We start from the raw sequence: 18,884 nt of genomic DNA, 5'->3' as shown, positions 1-18,884 counted from the left end.
ATTTTGCCATCTCACATTAGTGAATCAACAAAAGATAAACCCAAAAACAAACCAAAAATAAAAAACGACAAAGAAGTAAGAAATTGGTTATCTTGCATATATAGTGCACTTGAATTCAGCAGTTTACGACTCCCGGATTGACAATTTATATAGCAATTTAGGACACACTAAATTGACCAAACACCTGATCCACACATGGCTTCACTGGAAGTTCTCTTTCACTTGAATGAAGACATATTTTCTCTAGTATAGTAATGAAATTAGTATTGTAAGTAAATAAATGAAATAGTAAACAAAAAAATAAGTCCTTTTGTGAAAACTAGCTTGTCTGGCACAACTGGGTAGGGACTTTGCTTGAAAACTAGGTAACTGGCAAACAAAGTTCCCAATAATGTTAGTAAATTTGTATGAGTTCTTCAAATCATGTATCTTTCAAGTCATTATGTTTGTACTCGAGTTGGTTGATGTGGGATTCCTTAAGGTCCACCTGCCAATGAGCGTTGTCCCATCGACATCAACGCATCATCTGGGACCAAGGTTAGGGTTAGATAAGATACATGGGAGCCTGCATGCCTTAATGGCCGGTATCCTTGTCCTCTACTAAGGAAATACATCAATGTTTCTTGGTGGATGAGTTATGTTGTCCATTCGACTTCGTCAAATTCATTCATGGCTAGTAGAATGTACCTGGTGCCTTGATTCCCATTAACATCAAAGGTGGGACATCTCACATTGGTTAACAATCTCCTCAGTAGTCGGTAATCCAATGATTCTTACTTATGTTCGACATTGACACTATTTATTCACATAAGCAGGATTCCACACGGTGTGTAGCGGTTGAAGACTATATGGTTTTGTGATCTCAGAATAGATTTGCAGCAATGTGGACATTTGTAGCAACATTTCGTTGTCCTGTAGTAGTCATCTTGTTTCAATAAAGGTTGCCATATAGTAGCTTTATCATCATTTGTAGCAGTCATCTTCCTTCTTTGTTTGGGGACATACAACTCCTTAGGCATGGGGGAGAAGGGGACCTTCATTTTTCAGCCTTCTTTACTATTTCTAGTTCATCCTTCTTTAGCAGATCAGATTAGCAATCACATTAGCTCCAGTCGTTCCATCCTCCACTTCATCTTGCAACACCGAGCACATAAATGATAAAGTTAAAACTTGAGGTAAATTCATCTTATGATTCTCTAATTCATTAGAAGGTTAAAGAAACTTAATGATTTACCACTTCTCATTCCATGCATTTCATCTTTCATAAACCATCATCCTTTTATTATCCTTCCATCCACTCCGCATATACTCTGATTACAAGAATATGTTAAAAGAAAAAACCTTATGGTGAATTAATAAAGAAGCCTCTATGATGTCTTCTCCTTCCATGATGAAAAACATTAGGATGAAGTCATTATTGCCATGAAATTATAAAGGAAACCACCTATAGAGATTGGTCTTACGAAGACAGAGTATCAATCGCCCATTCACCATCTCCATCACTCATCTCTCTTTCACTCATCCCTTTCTTATCCTCAATTTTCAATGCTCAGTAAATTAGTGTGACCTATTAAGTACGAAGAGTGTTGCACCACAAGAACCAACACCTTCAAACATTCAAGGAAGTGCTACTCCATAAGAACCAACACCTTCAAATATCCAAGTAATGTTGTCCCACAAGAACCTATCAAAGAGCAAGAGATTGTTTGCATGAGGACATGCAAACCCTCAGGCATGGGGGGATGTTGGGCCTCGAATATGCCCATTTTTCCATCATACAAAACCGCCATTTATAACCTAAATTCTGACACCAGCATACTCATTTCACGTCATAATTCCATCATTTATCGCCAAATCACATCCTATGCCTCGTGGTTGATTATCATTAGTTTTATTAGATTTTCTATGATTAAAGATGATTATGCCATGATTTATTAATGACGATTTCACTAATCTCATTTTCACAAGGTTCCACCGTTGAGTTTCTTCACAAGCCAGTAGAGTACGGAAATGACCAATTTGGGGATTTGACACTTTCGACATGCTTCTGGAGAAACCGAGAGAGGTTATTGTCAAAAATAATGTTGTAATAACTTTCCATAACCTGGATTGCACCCAGGTCACTCATGTGGGTCTCTAGAAGGAAATTCACAAATTTTCCCAAATCTGCAATAATTTTCAAACTACCCACTTCTGCCTCGATTTTTGTGCAGGTGAAGGCAAATGAAGAAAATATTGAACATGGGTTTCGGTCCCAGTATATCCAATTTACTAACCTTGAAACTATTTTCTAAAATTCCTTACGGTTTGGAAGATATGCGGAGTTCTCTGAGGCCGATTTATATAAAATACCCAGATTTGTACTTAACAGTCAAATTTGGATTTGCCTATTTTTATGCCACAGTTACGGTTTGATAAGTTCTTGTCCTATGTTGGGATTAGTTGAGGATTTTTTATGCTAAATAGAACAAGTCGTTCCAACAATCTAATCTGGAAGATCGATTTAGCCGCGTTGTTAAAATTTGCTATGTATGGTTCAAGTTGTTTTTAACCAAGTCGATGACTATAAAGGCTGCTCTGTAATAAGTAGGAAGGTAGCGAACAAAAGGATATACTGTCATTTGTATCTTTTATCTCTAGACATATATTTTTTAATTCTGTTATGATGGCAATGTATTAATTTCAGATTAATTTGTTGGATGGTTCACTGTGAATTCATGAATTAGCTGTGATTGAAGCTTTTCGTTTCCTGTAGGTTAGTAAGCTCCCTAGGTGTGGCCGGGCCCACCACTATCTGGGATCAAATTTGTATAATTTCTTAGGAGCTTAGCTGTGTGATAGTTATAGCTTCTTCTTGGTTGTCTTTGGGTTATCAATTGTTTATATGTTGCGTGGAGGTTTCTATTGAATTTGAAATGATTTTAGTATGCTGACTATGTGATGCATTTCCAGATCCTTTACTCAAGCAATTTGAATGTATGGTTCTCATGTGATTGGCGCTCCTACTTCTAAGGTAGAGTCATACTCTGTTCTCTTAAGCCACCAACTGTATTGCCCTGACTGTGCTGTCGAGGTTATATAAAACTTGTTTTAATGATATTATACTTTGAATGCTTGTGGTAAGCTGGTCCATCCGATGAAAATGTAGAGCAACCCTTGAACAAAAGTCGAGATAATTCATTAAGATCTAGTGTGAATTTAATTATGCATGAAGAGAATTTTAGTTGATTCAAATAAATTGCATTTGCTTGTTTCTTCCAGTGATCAAATTGGTTAGTTTCCTACTGAATTATTGTCATAAATGCGTGTGCCATAGGGGTATTTGTTCCAGATTAATTGATCAGAATAGCTTGACTCATCATAAGTTTGATTTAGTCCAAATCAATTGGTTTTCTGCTAAATTATTTTCATGAGTGGGTGTGCCATAGAAAATTGCTTTCCAGATTGATTGATTAAGTTAGCTTAACATCATTTAATCTTGCCTTGTTTCTCAAACAGGTTCTCAATTTCGTAATAAACTTGCATATTGATTTTTGACTTCAAGAGAACGATTTAGTTTTAGTTTTCAGTGCAATTTTCCTTGCTTCATTTCGAATACTTGAGAGTAGTACCATAGCCTAGAGTCTGAGACTGCTGATGGAAAACGCAGTTTCCAACCTAAGGTAATTTCCATCACATGCGTGCTTGATTTGATTTCGAAATAGGTTGAAGTCAGCTGTGTGACTTACCTTTCAAAATAGAGTATAAGTTTAAGTTTATCAGTTTGCTGACAAGCTTTCATTGGTTTGAGAAGGAGAGTTGGTATTTCATTGAGTTGAGTTTTCCTTTCATGATGATTGAATGCCAAAAGATTGTATTTTGTTAAGTAAGGGTTTGATAGCAGATTTGAAATTATTGTGTCTTTTTAATTTCAAGTACAGGATTTAGATTTGTACTTAGTTAAACAAGCAAGAGGATTGAATAGGTTTTTAGTCATAGATTCTTCTGAGTTGTGTCCAAGAGTGAAGCTTATCAAAGATTTGAAGTTACCTTTGGAAATTTTAGTTTCAAGTTTACTTTTCTTCCGAACATGTTTGAAGTAGATTAGAATTTGCAACTTTTTCAAGAGTAGCATAGGTAACAGAATTAGGGTTTCTTAGGGTTTTCATGAGATCTGAGGTATTCGATAAAGTGTTTTAATTGGAATTTTTTGCTTAGAATATATCATGTGATCCAGATTGGGATTTCATTTAAGTATAGATTCATTATGAGTTTCAAGTTAGAATTTGATTATTTATTCTGCTAGCTAGGGTTTGATGAATTGTGTGCTAGATTCAGCTAACTCATTTCATAAAGGAAACCATTAAAGCTCTAACCTACAAACTAAATCAATAAGTGCAGTGCAGCTCGTGTTTACGAGCTCAGATTGACATATAAATATTGGAGGATTAATTCATCAATTAAAACTCCCAACAAACACTTCCTTTTATTAATATCAAATAATGAAATATGCTTACAAACAGAATGTAAATGAGACTAGCTCTGGTGATGGTAGCTTATCTCTGAGAAGAGATGTGGCGGCTACATGCCTTTGAATTGTGTTACAATGAGGCTCGAAGGTCTATTTATTGTTAAGAAACAATGGAAAACCCTAAACATCCAAAAACCTAACCCTAGGAGATGAAGCGCCAAACTATGGGCCTTGTATGGGTGAATTCGTACATCAACTTCCCAGGGTCGTAACTTTGGCATACGATATCTATTTGACATGAAAAATATCTCGTTAGAAATATCTATCTGAGGAATACAACTTTCCAATGGCCACCATTGTAAAATTTGGCCCCCATTTTCCCAAAAAAAATGTCGTTTAGGGCCTCAAAATGGCTCCGGAAGTTCACAACCCGAAAAAATGCCAAAAAGAGTAAATTGTGCTACAACTAAGGAAAATGAAAAAAAGAAAGAGATAGTTGTGGGGGTCCAAGAGGGATAGGCGGGTGGCCACCAACATCCACCTGGATCACAACATATTTGTGACCCATTTTGCTACTCTTCGAAAGATAATCTTTGTTCTAAAAAGTATTTAAGACTATCATGATCCATTGTTACCTTGAAGTGTCTTCCCATTAGGTAAGGTCACCATTTCTTAAGTGCATGTAGTATTGCCAACATTTCCTTCTCATAAATATCTTTGTGTAAATACTTTCCTTTGATTGGATGACTTTTGAAAGCAATGGTTCTTTCTTCTTGCATTAAAACAACACCAATTCCATTTCCCGAGGCATCACATTCCACAATAAAGGTTTTTGTGAAGTCTGGTGTAGCTAAGACTGATGCTTGGCGCATTTCCTCTTTAAGATGTTAAAAGGCCTTCGATTCTTCTGGAATCCATGAAAATGCATCTTTCTTCAATAATGTTGTTAGAGGTGTTGCTATTCTCCCATAATTCTTAACAAACTTGTGATAATACCTTGTCAACCCAAGAAATCCTTGCAGATGCTTTATGGATGTGGTGATTTTCCATTCCTTAATGGATTTAATTTTGCTAAGGTCTACCTTAACACCTTCATGAGATAAAACATGACCTAGATATTCCACCTCTTGTACTCCAAAGAAACATTTGGAGGTTTTTGCATATAATTTTTTCTCCTCCAATAGTTTGAGAACCCTGTCAACATGTTGAACATGATCCTTCTAAGACTTGTTGTAGTAACAAAAATTTTCTAAGGAATGGTTTGAAAATGTAATTCATCAAAACTTGAAATGTAGAAGGTGCATCAGTAAGTCCAAAAGGCATGACCAAAAATTCATAGTGACCCTCATGAGTTCTAATTTATTGTTTTTGGAATGCCTTCAATCATCATTCTAACTTTATGATATCTTGAATGAAGATCCAACTTGGTGAAGTAAATTGATCCATGCAATTCATCAAATAATTCATCAATGAAAGGAATGGGAAATTTATCTCTAATAGTGAGCTTGTTGAGCTCCCTATAATCCAGACACATGTGCCATGATCCATCCTTCTTGTGCACCAATACTACTGGAGCAGAGAAAGAAATTTGGCTAGGTTGAATTATACCAGCCTCTAGCATTTCTACAACCATACATTCAATTTCATTATTTTGGGCAAAGGGATATCTGTAAGGCCTGATGTTTAGAGGAACACTTCCTGGAATCAAATGAATAGCATGATCATGATCACGAATAGGTGGGAGGCCTTTGGGAGTCTCAAATACCTTGGAATGATTGTCCAAGACTTTCTGGAGATCTGGAGAAATAGATGATTTCGATGTTGGAAACTCTAGAGAACATAATTGTGCAATTAAGCCTCGCTGTTCTTTCTTTAGAAGATTTTTCATGTCGTTAGAGTTGATTATCCTTCCCGGTGTCCCTATGATACCCCTTAATTCAACTTCCTTTCCTTCCGAAAAAAAATTCAAGAAAAGTTCTTGAAAATTAAAAGCTATTGTACCCAAATATTGTAGCCATTGGACTCCTAGTACAACATCAACACCACCCTTTGGAATGGAAAGCATTGGACTATTCAATACATATTCTCCCATGGATAGCTTGATATTATGGCACTTTCCAGAGCAGTTTATGGTTCCTCCATTTGCAACCATCACTTGACACTCTGGTGTTGGATATAGGAAGTAATTCAATTCCTTGGCTATCTTATAATGAATAAAATTATGGGTACTACCCGAATCAGTCAACACTATTGCCTTTTTCTTCTTGATATGTCCTTATATATTGAGAGTTTGAGGGGTGGTAATTCTAGCCAATGCATTACAACATATGGTCAGATTAATTTGTTCTTTCTCTAGGTTTTGTTCCTAGTGTATATCCTCTTCTTTTGACATTTCTTGTTCCTTTTTTCCTCCTTTAAACAATCTATGTAAAATAATTTCTTATCAACACACTTATGACCTTTAGTGTATTTGCTATGAAAACTATAATAAAGCCCTTTTGCTCTTTTTTCTTCCAATTGTTGTGGTGTCAACCTTGTAGGTTGTGGAAGGCTAGGGGCAACAATGCTTCCATCTTTATAGTTGTGAGTGGTAGGCTTCGTTGTTTCCATAATTTTTCTTTCAATTTTTCTTGCCAACTTGAATGCTTTCTCCATTGAATCAGGTTGCCAAAGTCGAATCTCATGGTGGATGTTATCCTTTAAAGTCCCTATGAACACATCAATCCTATGCTCCTTTGGAATATCTTTTACCCTTATATTCAATTTTTGGAAGTCCTCAATGTGCTCCATCATTGAACCCTTTTGTTTGAGATTTATAAATTGGCTAAAAAAGGTGTCTTTTTTTGTATCCTCAATGTGCTATCATTTCTTCAACAAAAATCCCAAGTGAAATTTTTTTTACGATAGAAAATCCATCGAGACCATACAAACTGATTGGGTTCCAAATATAAAGTTGCAATGTGTACCTTTTGTGTGTTTTTCACATTATGCACATTATGGAGATCCTTTTCATCAAATTTCCTCATATCGATCTTTGGAATATGGTGGATCTTCAATCCAACGTTAGAGTCTACGAAATTATGGTTAATATTCATTTTTTTTCTCATCACGAGTTTCCTTTACTACCCTTTCGCCATTAGTAAGCATTTCTTGTAGAAACTTTTTCAAAACTATCTTCAAATATTCCATGTTGCCTTCAAGTGTTACTTCTATACCATCCATATTAGATTTCATGCCATCCATATTATCTTCCACTCCATTCATATTAGATTCCATACCTTTCTTTAAACCATCCATCTTAGCTTCTGTTACTTTTTGTGAGAGTGAAAATTGTTGCACTTGGTCTCGTAATTATGATATATCATGTTGCATTTCTTCCTCTTCTTCATGAGTCATGGTAGACCTTTTAGGTTGATTAATAGGTGTTTCCATTTTCTTACTTTGGGGCATTAATTAATGATAATTATGCTTCACTATGCCCTTTGAATCACTTCAAAATAATTTTTCAAACTAAACTTATGCAAAATTTAAAAAAAAACTACACACATTTTTTTGCTTTGTAGGAGCTCGATATTGAATCTGTTGTATCTTTGTAATTTTGTATTTCCAAGGTCTAAAACTACATCATGTGTTAGAGCAATGAGTTCGATTTCTAACCCCACTAGCCTTATCAATATTGGATTCTTTAAGAAAGAGTTATGCCAAATCTCCCAATCTAACCTGATTATAGACTGGTTCAATAGAGCGGATGTGTATGACTTGCAACGTATCCCTGTTTTAAGATTCAAACCTGAAAATAATATTAATAAAAACTACAATCTGTCATATTTCTATAACTTCTTACAAAATTTCAATCTGATGCTCAGAGAGAAAGTTATGGTGATTTTCCCGAAGTCACCGTTTTGGGATGTAATTTGGGAGCCTGCAAAACCCCTAACTTCCTTGGATCATATCTCCAAAAATGTATTGAGAAAACATCTAAAATTCAAACGCTAGGTCCATCAAGATTTCGCATCAAATGGGTTTTAATTGCAGATTCTGAAACATTGTAGAAACAAATGTATAGTGAAAATTCCATGATGACCTGTTTGGAGCAGCGAAACCCTAGAATCCAAAGCTCTGATACCAAATGTTATGCAACCAGCTCACAAAATAGAAGAAAAGATAGATCAACGACTTCAAAATCAGCCTCTTTGAGGGAGAAACCTCCTTTACATTACACAAATGAATAATTCTTGAATGATACAAATGAAAATACCTCCTTTCTATATATAGGCATCTAAGGGTTCACAATATAATCAGAGCTGACATAACAATAATAATGTAAGGGCACAACAATAACAATAGTGGGCTTCTATGGGGAAAAATAATAACAATATGGGGACGACATGGGCACAACAATAACAATAAAAGGCTACAATGACAATACTAATAAGGGAATACACTAGTATTATAGGGGCCTAACAGTCAGTCAGTCATGCAAAGGGATAAACTATACACTTGTACAGTGTGCTCAGGCTTGAGCAAACATATGTATCTCATCTCTATTCTCTAATTTATGCAATATAATTAGGAAGGAGTTTTGAGTATTTGATTTCCCCTAGATAAATCTGTGCATGTGTGATGTTCCCTTTTTGCATGTCTATGATTTGTGTTCAAGATGGTGAATTAATTATATTCTATGACTAATGCAATATAGATAGGAAGGAGTTTTGAGCAGTTTCTTCCCCCCAGATAAATTAGTGCATGTGTGATGTTTCCTTTTGCATGTCTATTATTTGTGTTCTAGATGATGAATTAACTTCCATAGATTGGTAGAGTAGCTTCAAGTCTTATGTTTTAGTAAATTTTATGAGAAATTTAGAATCTAAATATTAATTTCTACAATAAAAATTCAAAAATTAAATTAAATAAATAAAATTAATGTAATGTAAACATTTTAAATTGGTTAAAATAAAATAAAAAAATAAAAAATGTATAACAAAATAAAAATAAAATTAAAAATGACCCATGGTATTCATGTGGAATATAGCCTATTTACATGGGAAATTAAACTAGCCTAGATGCATCTTAACTTCGGATCTATAGGTGTCGATAGGGATCAATATCTTGACATGAGAGCCTCTTTTAGAGTAAAAAGAGATAGATCTAGGAAGTTAATATAATAATACTAATATTTTTTTAAAGTAATAATTATTTTTATAATATCATCACTATATTTTTATTTTTATTAATATGACTATTTATATTAATATTAAAGCCATACTATTTACCACTATCTTGTATATCAACCACATTTATTAATGTGGTTGTGCATGTGATTAGTATACACCCTATTTATTAATATGATTGTAGTGTATATCAACCATATTTATTAATATGGTTGTGCATGTGATTAGTATACACCTTATTTATTAATATGATTGTGCATGTGATTGATATACTCCTATTCGCTTATATCAACACAATTATTAATATAATTATGCTAATTTAATATTTATTAAACTAGCATTTGCACTAGATGTTGCAAAGGAAACGTCGTAAGGTATAAATTGAGGAACAATCACGACATGGGAATGGGAAAATCTAAATAAGATGCAGAGATGTAGCAGAAATGAAATTCTGAAGTTGTATAAACTAAAGTTGACTTAGGGTTCCTAAGACTATATTTTTTATTAATTATTGAATTACTATTGCATATAAATATCATTAAATTCAATGAACTTATATTTTAGGGCTCTGATCTCTAAGTTTGACTTTGGTTCATTAACATGGTGATGCCCCGCCTCAACCACTAAACCACAAGCCAACAAATGAAAGACTCCAAAATGTTATGATCATTACTATAGTAAACCAAATGATGCTACACGCAAGAATTTATTCTTCACTCGAAGAGCATATTGCTTACCCATATCCACAAAAAGAATGCAAGGTGGAAAAAATTATGCAGAACATAATCTATGTTATTATAAACTGTAATTTGTAGCATTGTTCCAACCAACAAAACTATCTACACATTTTGGAAGATCAAATGGAAACAAGTTTTGAAGAATTCAATCAGAAAACATCTAAGATCATTGGCTCACATGATTAATGGTACCTTGTCCTATGAATCTAATATTTTTATGCACTTACAATTAAGGGAGCAAAAAAGATCCAAAGAATGTATACCGCAAGGACCAATAAACAGTTTATTTGATAATCCTTACTAGGCTCAACAAAAACAAAAGTGCTGCTCCTTAAATCCTTCACAGTCAATACAAATGTTGTACAATGCAAGGTTCATGTTGTTGTCAATCAAGCAATAGTTATGATCGAGAATGCCACCAGATTCCTTCAATCTCATACAGTGATTAATGCACCAAACATAGGTGTACCAACTACAATGAATTATATCATTTTACTGATGTTGTCATGTCAAAATCAATGTGATACAATTAAGTCACCTTTAAGCAGAATCTCATTGCAATTTCTATACAAGGTTGTCTGTCCTATCATTACTCATTCTGACTAAAATAACTTTAGTGCTCACTGTTAACACTTGGACCACAATCTGTAAGTATGATGTAGTTTTGTAGAACAAAACTTCCACAGTAGCCTCAAGAAAGGATGTAGATTGGTGTTGTATTGTTTATCTTGGTTATCAGGCGCTCAATATTTAGCTCAAAAATCAAAGTTCTTGTAATGGCTCGAAACCTAAATGATCGTGCCTGTCTCAACAAAATGATCCTAACACAAATCGTTTCACTGAAAACCGGGTTTGTATGAGGAAGTTATTGAGTTCTGTCCGCTTTGCCAAACAGGAGAAATTTAAAAAAAATGCACAGTCACTGCACAGTCAGTAGTCCGTACTGCTGACGTGGCAGGTGACTGTGCAAGGTCAAAGTTTGTTCAACATCCAATCAGAGCTTGCCAAGTGTCAAGATTTGGTTGGTTGTCAGAGGTGGTGACGTGGCATTTTTTAGTGGTTGAAGGAGGACCAATGAGGAGGGGACAAGTGGCAAGCCCCAAGGCCGCCATGTGTCCCTCCCCAAAGGTCAGGTTATGGCAGTGTAAAATTTTTATGGAGGCGTCAGGGTTCGACCTTGCAACCTCCTTTGCACAGAGCCCATGACATACCACTATACCACACATCAGTTCTTAACCAATGTAGTCTACTGCATATATTTAAAGTTCAATGTGGTTAGGGTTGGCAGTTAGGAGGGCCAACCTGCAGGCCAACCCTCCATGTGAATTCTCTGGTGGAACGTTACGGTTAACACAAACTGGTGGAAAACACATATCATAACCATTAAATTTTAATGCAATACATGTGAGCGCACTAAACTCTAGTGGTTACGGCTAAGGTTGTGGTCAGTTGAACCGACGACTAGTGCGACATTTAATGCCACCATGTGACACCTCCACCTAAACCACCAGTGAAAATGGAAATAGTTAGCATTAAACTGTATGATTAGCACAAATTAACTGGTATTGACGCCCAATTAATTACTCTTAACTGGAGTTCCTCCAGCTTTGGAGGAGTTTTTCTAGGAAAAGGCAATTTGGGTCATAACTGGAGCAAATTTCGACCAAATTGAGCTCAGGAAAAGGTCTTCCTAACTAATTTCGAAATTTTGAACACATTGGAATAGGTCTCAAGAGAAATAGAGCTTTGGAAACCACATTTTTTTCCATATTGAGCTAATAGATAGGCCCAAGCCATGGAAGTTGGACCAAGGAGATGTAGCCCAAGAGAGGTGAACTCCTTCATCAAAACACTATGTTAAATTGTTCAATTCATGGTTTGTTGTACTTTTTATTGATCTTGATCAACACTTTTCTTTTATGTTATTTTTCTTATGAATGTCACATTAAACTTGATAAATTTTACCTGTTTACATTCACAAAAAACCTAAGGAAACCTATGCACAAGAAGAAATGGACAAGCATTTGTTTATAAATTTGTAATTGACATTAGCACAGAAAAATTAATAGTCAATAATAGATCAAGTTGGTATCAGAGAAAAGGTTTATTTTCTTGATTTTTTGAGTTTTGTGCAAGTAGGGTTTTAATGGTTGCAAAATTGTGATGCTTGCAAGGTTAAAGTTGCAGAGAGGAGAAGGAAAATTGTTGGTTTCAACTCTTGAGGTAATGCCCAGAAGAAGGAGATCCATAAGGCCATAATCTCCACCCAAAGTTCCAATTCCAACTGCACTTGAAACACCTCAAGTTTTGCCTTCAATTGAGATTGAAGAGGTACAATTAGTACCAAAAGCTGAGCTTGAATCCAAAGCCATCATGTCTGGAGCAAGAGAGACTAAAGGTCTTCTAGAAGAGGAAGAATTCAATAAATCTTTCTATGACTTGATTGACATGGTTAGAGTCCTTTATGAAGAGATGAACACTAGAATGGTTGGAGGGAATTCTAAGCCTCCACATGGGGAAGGAAGCTTAGGAGATAAAAAAGATGATAAGAAGGACTCAAAGGGTAATGGAGGAAAGCCTCCTCCATCTCCACTATCTTCATCATCTTCCTCATCATCTTCATCATCCTCAACATCTCAAACAACAAAATCTTCCACTTCTACTACCAAAACTGTCCATACTTATTCCCAAACCCCAAAAGGAAAAACTCCCTTACTGAAATTGGACTTTAAGTTTGAACATCCCATGTACAATGGTGAAGTGAATGCAGAAAAGTTAGACAATTGGATTCGACAATTGGAGGTATACTACAGAATTCAGAACCTTCAAGAAGATGATATAAAGATCCAGTTGGCTTCATTGAGGCTAGAAAGAGCATCATTAGTCTGGTGGGAAGCAAAGACTCAAGAGGAAATGTGAATTCATGGTAAGATATCCATTTCTTGGGTTGAGTTTGTTTCTGCAATTAAAAGATAGTTTTATCCTTTAGCATATATGCAAAAAGCCATTATGAGCTGGAAAAAATTTAGGCAGCTCAAAAGCCAAACAGTCCAAGACTATACCCAGGAGTTTAGAAAGATGGCTTTGTTGTTAGGAGTAAATTTGAATTCCCAAGATACACTACTGAAATATATTGGGGGTTTACATTCCTATTTGAAACATACTATCCTTATGTTCAATCCAAGCAATTTGGATGAGGTATGTGTGCAAGCCACACACCTTGAAGCAAGCGGAAAGAACATTAAGGAAGAGGGTAGTAAGAAGAATCCTTTCAAAGGTAAGGAGAAAGAGAAGGGAGGAAAATGGAAGGGAGAGAAGCATGCAAGTGTGAAGAAAGAAGGGGAGAAAACCATATGCCAACATTGTCCCAAAGATGGGCATGATGAAGCCCATTGTTGGAAATTACATCGCGAACTAAGGCCTAAGAAACAAAACAATAAGGGAAAACAAAAGACGACTGCTACCACACAACATGATCTTGGATCAGATTTTGGTGATGAGACCAAGATTTCAGCCATGGCTATAGAAGGAAAAGAAACTATTGCAAGCACTAGTTCCTCACATAGTCAAAACAACATTCCAAATAAAGAATTAAGAATAGAGTTGTTTCATGTAAGGGTAATTTCAAAAAGATTAACCTTGAAACCATACCTCATCATAAGCCATATCCATTGGGTTGGATAGTCAACAATTCAAACTTACGGGTTACAAGGAAATGTTTATTTAAGTTCGCCATTACTAAAAAGTTTATTGATGAAGTTGAGTTAGATGTAGTTCCACTTGACATATCAGGAATCATTTTGGGTAGTCCATATTTGTATGATAGAAAGAAATATTTTATTTCCATGAGAACAAATACTTATTTCTCAACAATGGGGTGGAGTACATTGTGAGAGCCCATCGAAAAAAGTTGAACATTTCTTTGGTTAATGCAGGGCAGATGAAGAGACTAGTAAATGCAAGTAAAATATTGTGCTTCTCATGATCAAGAAAAAGAATTATATTGAATATGAATCTTCTGAAGGTTGTGATGACAAATTTAAATCTAATTAGTTTGATGTGGTAAGAAAGCATGGTGAGATGTTTCATGAACCAAAGGGGTTATCTCCCAAGAGGAGAATTCAGCATGAGATACAACTAAAACAGGATGTTCCACTTCTAAATATTGGCATGTATCGCATGTTGATTATGGAGAGCATGGAAATCAAGAAGCAAATTCAAGAATTGTTGAACAAAGGTATCACACACCCATCTACTTCGCCATGTGGTTTGCCCATTGTCTTGGTGCTAAATAAGGATGGGACTTGGCACATGTGTGTGGATTTTCGTGCACTGAACAAAATCATGGTAAAGAATTGTTATCCATTCCCAAGAATTGATTATTTGCTTGATAAGTTGAGGAATGCAAAGTATTTCACTAAGTTAGACTTACGAAGTGGTTATCATCAAGTTAGAATAGCTGAAGAGGACATTTGGGAAACCTCATTTAAAAGTAAACAAGGATTATTTGAGTGGTTTGTTATGCCTTTCGGTCTTACAAATGCTCCAGCTACTTTCATGAGAGTTATGAATGATGTATTGAGACCATTTCTAGATGATTTTTTCATTGTCTACTGAGATGATATTCTAATATTCAACAAATCCAGAGATGAACATGTCATGCATGTAAACAAAGTACTTGATGTCTTGAGAAAAGAACAGTTGTTTTTAAAGATGTCGAAGTGTGAGTTTGAGAAGACTTCTTTAGTGTAGTTGGGACACATTGTTGGAGGAAGTGAGTTGAAGATAGACCCCTCTAAATTTGAGGTCATTCTGAATTAGGGAAAATTTTAAGGATGGAAATTTATTTTAAAGTTTAGAAACGTTGGTGAATCTCACTGGTACATAATATGCAATTTGTAAAATGTTTGGAAATGTTTTTGTAAAAGTATTCAAATTCTAATAATTTTATATAGTCTCTATATAAAATTTTGGCAAATTTTAAGGTAAAAAAATGTATACTATAAAATTTGGGTGAATAATTTTTAGAAAAAATGGAAATTAATGAATCTTTTTTTTGGAAAAAGCATGGAAAATTAGCCCACTTGCGAATATTAGCCCCTAAAATTTTCCCTGTTCTGAATTGGTCCAAGCCCAATACAGTTACAAAGGTAAGAAGCTTTTTAGGGGCAACACAATATTGGAGGAAATTTTTTGCTAATTTTTCTTCCATTGCAGCGCCATTACATGCATTGACTAGTGTCAAGAAGGTCTTCCTTTGGGGAGATGTAAAACATGAAGAATTTGATGCTTTGAAGCAAAAGATTAGTTCAGCACTGGTATTGGATTTTTTGGATTTTAGACAACCATTTGAGATTCAAACAGATGCTAGTGATTACGCCATGGGAGAAGTTCTTATGCAGCATGGTAAGCCCATTTCATTTCATTATGAAATTTTTAATGGAGTTGTGACTAAATATCCCACTTATGACAAATAACTTTACAAATTGGTACAAAGTGTCAAAAAATGGAAACACTACTTGATGGGAAAGGAGACCATTATCCATACCGACTATCAACCATTGCAGTACTTACAATCACAGTCAAAGTTGGAGTGGTCATGACATTTCAGATGGATGGGTTTTCTAAAACAGTTTCATTTAGTTATCAAGTGCAAAAAGGGAATCTACAATAAGGTAGTTGATATGCTTAGTAGGCCTATTGTAAATTAATCTATTATACTCAAGCATAATTCTATTTTGCATGAAAGTTACATTGAGAAATATGCATATGATAATGACTTTCGAGATGTGTATGCAAGCTTGAGTCAAGGAAACCAAATTGAAGAGTTGGATTATCATGTACATAATAGTTTGTTGTATCACTTGGGAAAGTTGTGTATTCCACAGGGAGAAAGAAACAATATCATAAGGGAGGTGCACACTTCATTCATTTCTAGACACTTTGATGTAGGCAAGACAATAACGAATCTCCAAAGGTATTATTATTGGCCACGTATGTTTGATAATGTATCTCATTTCATTATAGGATGTTCTTTGTGTGCAACAAGTAAGCCTAGAAATAGGAAACTTGGATTATACACTCCACTTTTGGTACCTTCATGTCCATGGGAGAGTATCTCAATGGATTTTGCAGGGGGTCTTCCATTGTCAAGGAAAGGTCATGATTACTTGTATGTAGTTGTAGTCAGGTTCAACAAAATGTGTATACTAACACCATGTAAAAAGAAAACTACAGATGAACAAACAACTCATATTTTCTTCCAAAACATTTGGGTTCATTTTGGTCTTCCTACTTCCATTGTAAGTGATCAAGATTCTTGATTTATTAGGAATTTTTGGTCAAACTTGTGGGACATGATGGACACAAAGTTGAAGAAGAGTACAACCTTTCATCCACAAACAGATGGAAAAACCGAGGTGGTCAACAGAACAATCATTCATCTTCTTATATTGCAACAAACATCCCAAGTTGTGGGATGAACTGTTGTATTACATACATCATGCATACAATAGGGAAAAGCATTCTTCCACAATACTGAGTCGCCATTTGAGGCATGTTTTGGGTACTTGCCAAGATCTCCATTGGACTTCATATTTGAGAAAGATGTCACCATCGATGGTCACAATGACATCAATAAGGCAAGGAAGTTCATAGAGAAAATTCAGTTGATACATCACATAATGCAGGAACAACTGGAAAAGAGTCAAAGCAGCTACAAGGCAAGGCATGAAAACACCGTATTGATCACAAATTTCAAGTTGGAGACGAAGTTTGGTTATATATTAGCAAAGAGAGACTTCAAGGGGAAGGTAAAAATATTAAGCCAATCCATTATGGTCCTTTTAAAATTCTGGAAAATATTGGTAACAATGCATTTAAGCTTGATTTGCCTCCTTATATGCAAATATACTCTGTTGTTAATGTTGAGAATTTGAGATTGTTTGAGCCTCCTTTGATTGATGATCAAGGAGAGCATGTTTAGCTGCCATGAATAGATGATTTCTCCCCAGAATATTTTGATGAAATTCAGCATGATCTCATACTTGACAGAAGAACCAAGACTTCAAAGAGAGGAAATGTTGAATACCTTAGAGTGGGACTCAAGGGATAAAATCCTTCTAAAGCCAAATGGTTGTAGATCGAGAAGGTGAGGGAGTTGTACCCTCACCTTTTGAACAAATGATAGTATCTTTTGGGGTCCAAAAGGCTTCTAGTGGGGAGGAATGATCAGGCACTCAGTATTTAGCTCAAAAATCAAAGTTCTCATAATGGCTCGAAACTTGAATAATCGTGCCCGTCTCGGCAAAACAATTCTAACGCAACTTGTTTTATTGAAAATCAAGTTCCTATGAGGAAGTTATTGATTTATGTTCGCTATGCCAAATAGGAGAAATTAAAAAAAAAATGCACATTCACTGCACGGTCAGCAGTCCATACTGTTGATGTGGCACGTGACTGTGCAAGGTCAAAGTTTAGTCAACATCCAATCGGAGCTCACCAAGTGCCAGGATTTGGTTGGTTGTCAGAGGTGGTGACATGGTAGGTTTTTAGTGGTTGAAGGAGGACCAATGAGGAGGGGACAAGTGGAAAGCCTAGAGGCCACCACGTGTCCCTCCCCAAAGGTCAAGTTATGACAGTGTAAAATTTTTATGGAGGCGCCAAGATTTGACCCCGCGACCTCCTCTGCACAAAGCCCATGACATACCGCTATACCACGCATCAGTTATTAAACAATGTAGTCTACCAAGTATATTTAAAGTTCAATGTGGTTAGTGTTGGCAGTTAGGAGGGCCAGCTCGCAAGCTGGCCCTCCATGTGAACGATTTGGCGAAACGTTACAGTTAACAAAAACTAGAGGACAACACATATCATAACCGTTAATGTTTAATGCAGTACATGTGAGCACACTAAACTCTGGTGGTTGCGGGTAAGGTTGTGGTCAGATGAATCGGTAGCCAGTGCAATATTTAATGCCACCATGTGACACCTACACCTAAACCGCCAGTGCAAACAGAAATAGTTAGCATTAAACCGTGTGATTAAGACTATTTAACTCGGATTAACGCCCAATTATTTGCGCTTAACTTTAATTAAACTTCATTTTAATTATGTGGTACCACTAATTTCGGCCTTAACTCCAAAAATAGAGGGCTTAACTGGAGTTCCTCCAGTTTTGGATGAGGTTTTCTAGGGAAAGGCAATTCGGGTCATAACTCGAGCAAATTTCGACGAAATTGAGCTAAGAAAAAGGTGTTCCTAGCTAATTTCGACATTCTGAACACATTGGAACATGTCTCAGGAGAAGTAGAGCTTTGTAAACAACATGTTTTTCCATATTTAGCTAATACAGACACCCCATCCATTGAAACTGGACCAAGGAGATGTGGCCCAAGAGGGGTGAACTCCTTCATCAAAACACCGTGTTAAAGTGTTCAATTGATGGTTTGCTGTGCTTTTTATTGCTGTTGTTCAACACTTGTATTTCATTCTATTTTTCTCATGAATCTCACATTAAACTTGATA

Source organism: Pinus tabuliformis, chromosome 3_1 (assembly GCF_031772625.1).
Source record: "Pinus tabuliformis cultivar Carrire ecotype Pingquan chromosome 3_1, CPIR1, whole genome shotgun sequence".
NCBI lineage: Eukaryota > Viridiplantae > Streptophyta > Pinopsida > Pinales > Pinaceae > Pinus > Pinus tabuliformis.
Note: the sequence above shows the minus strand (reverse complement) of the source record.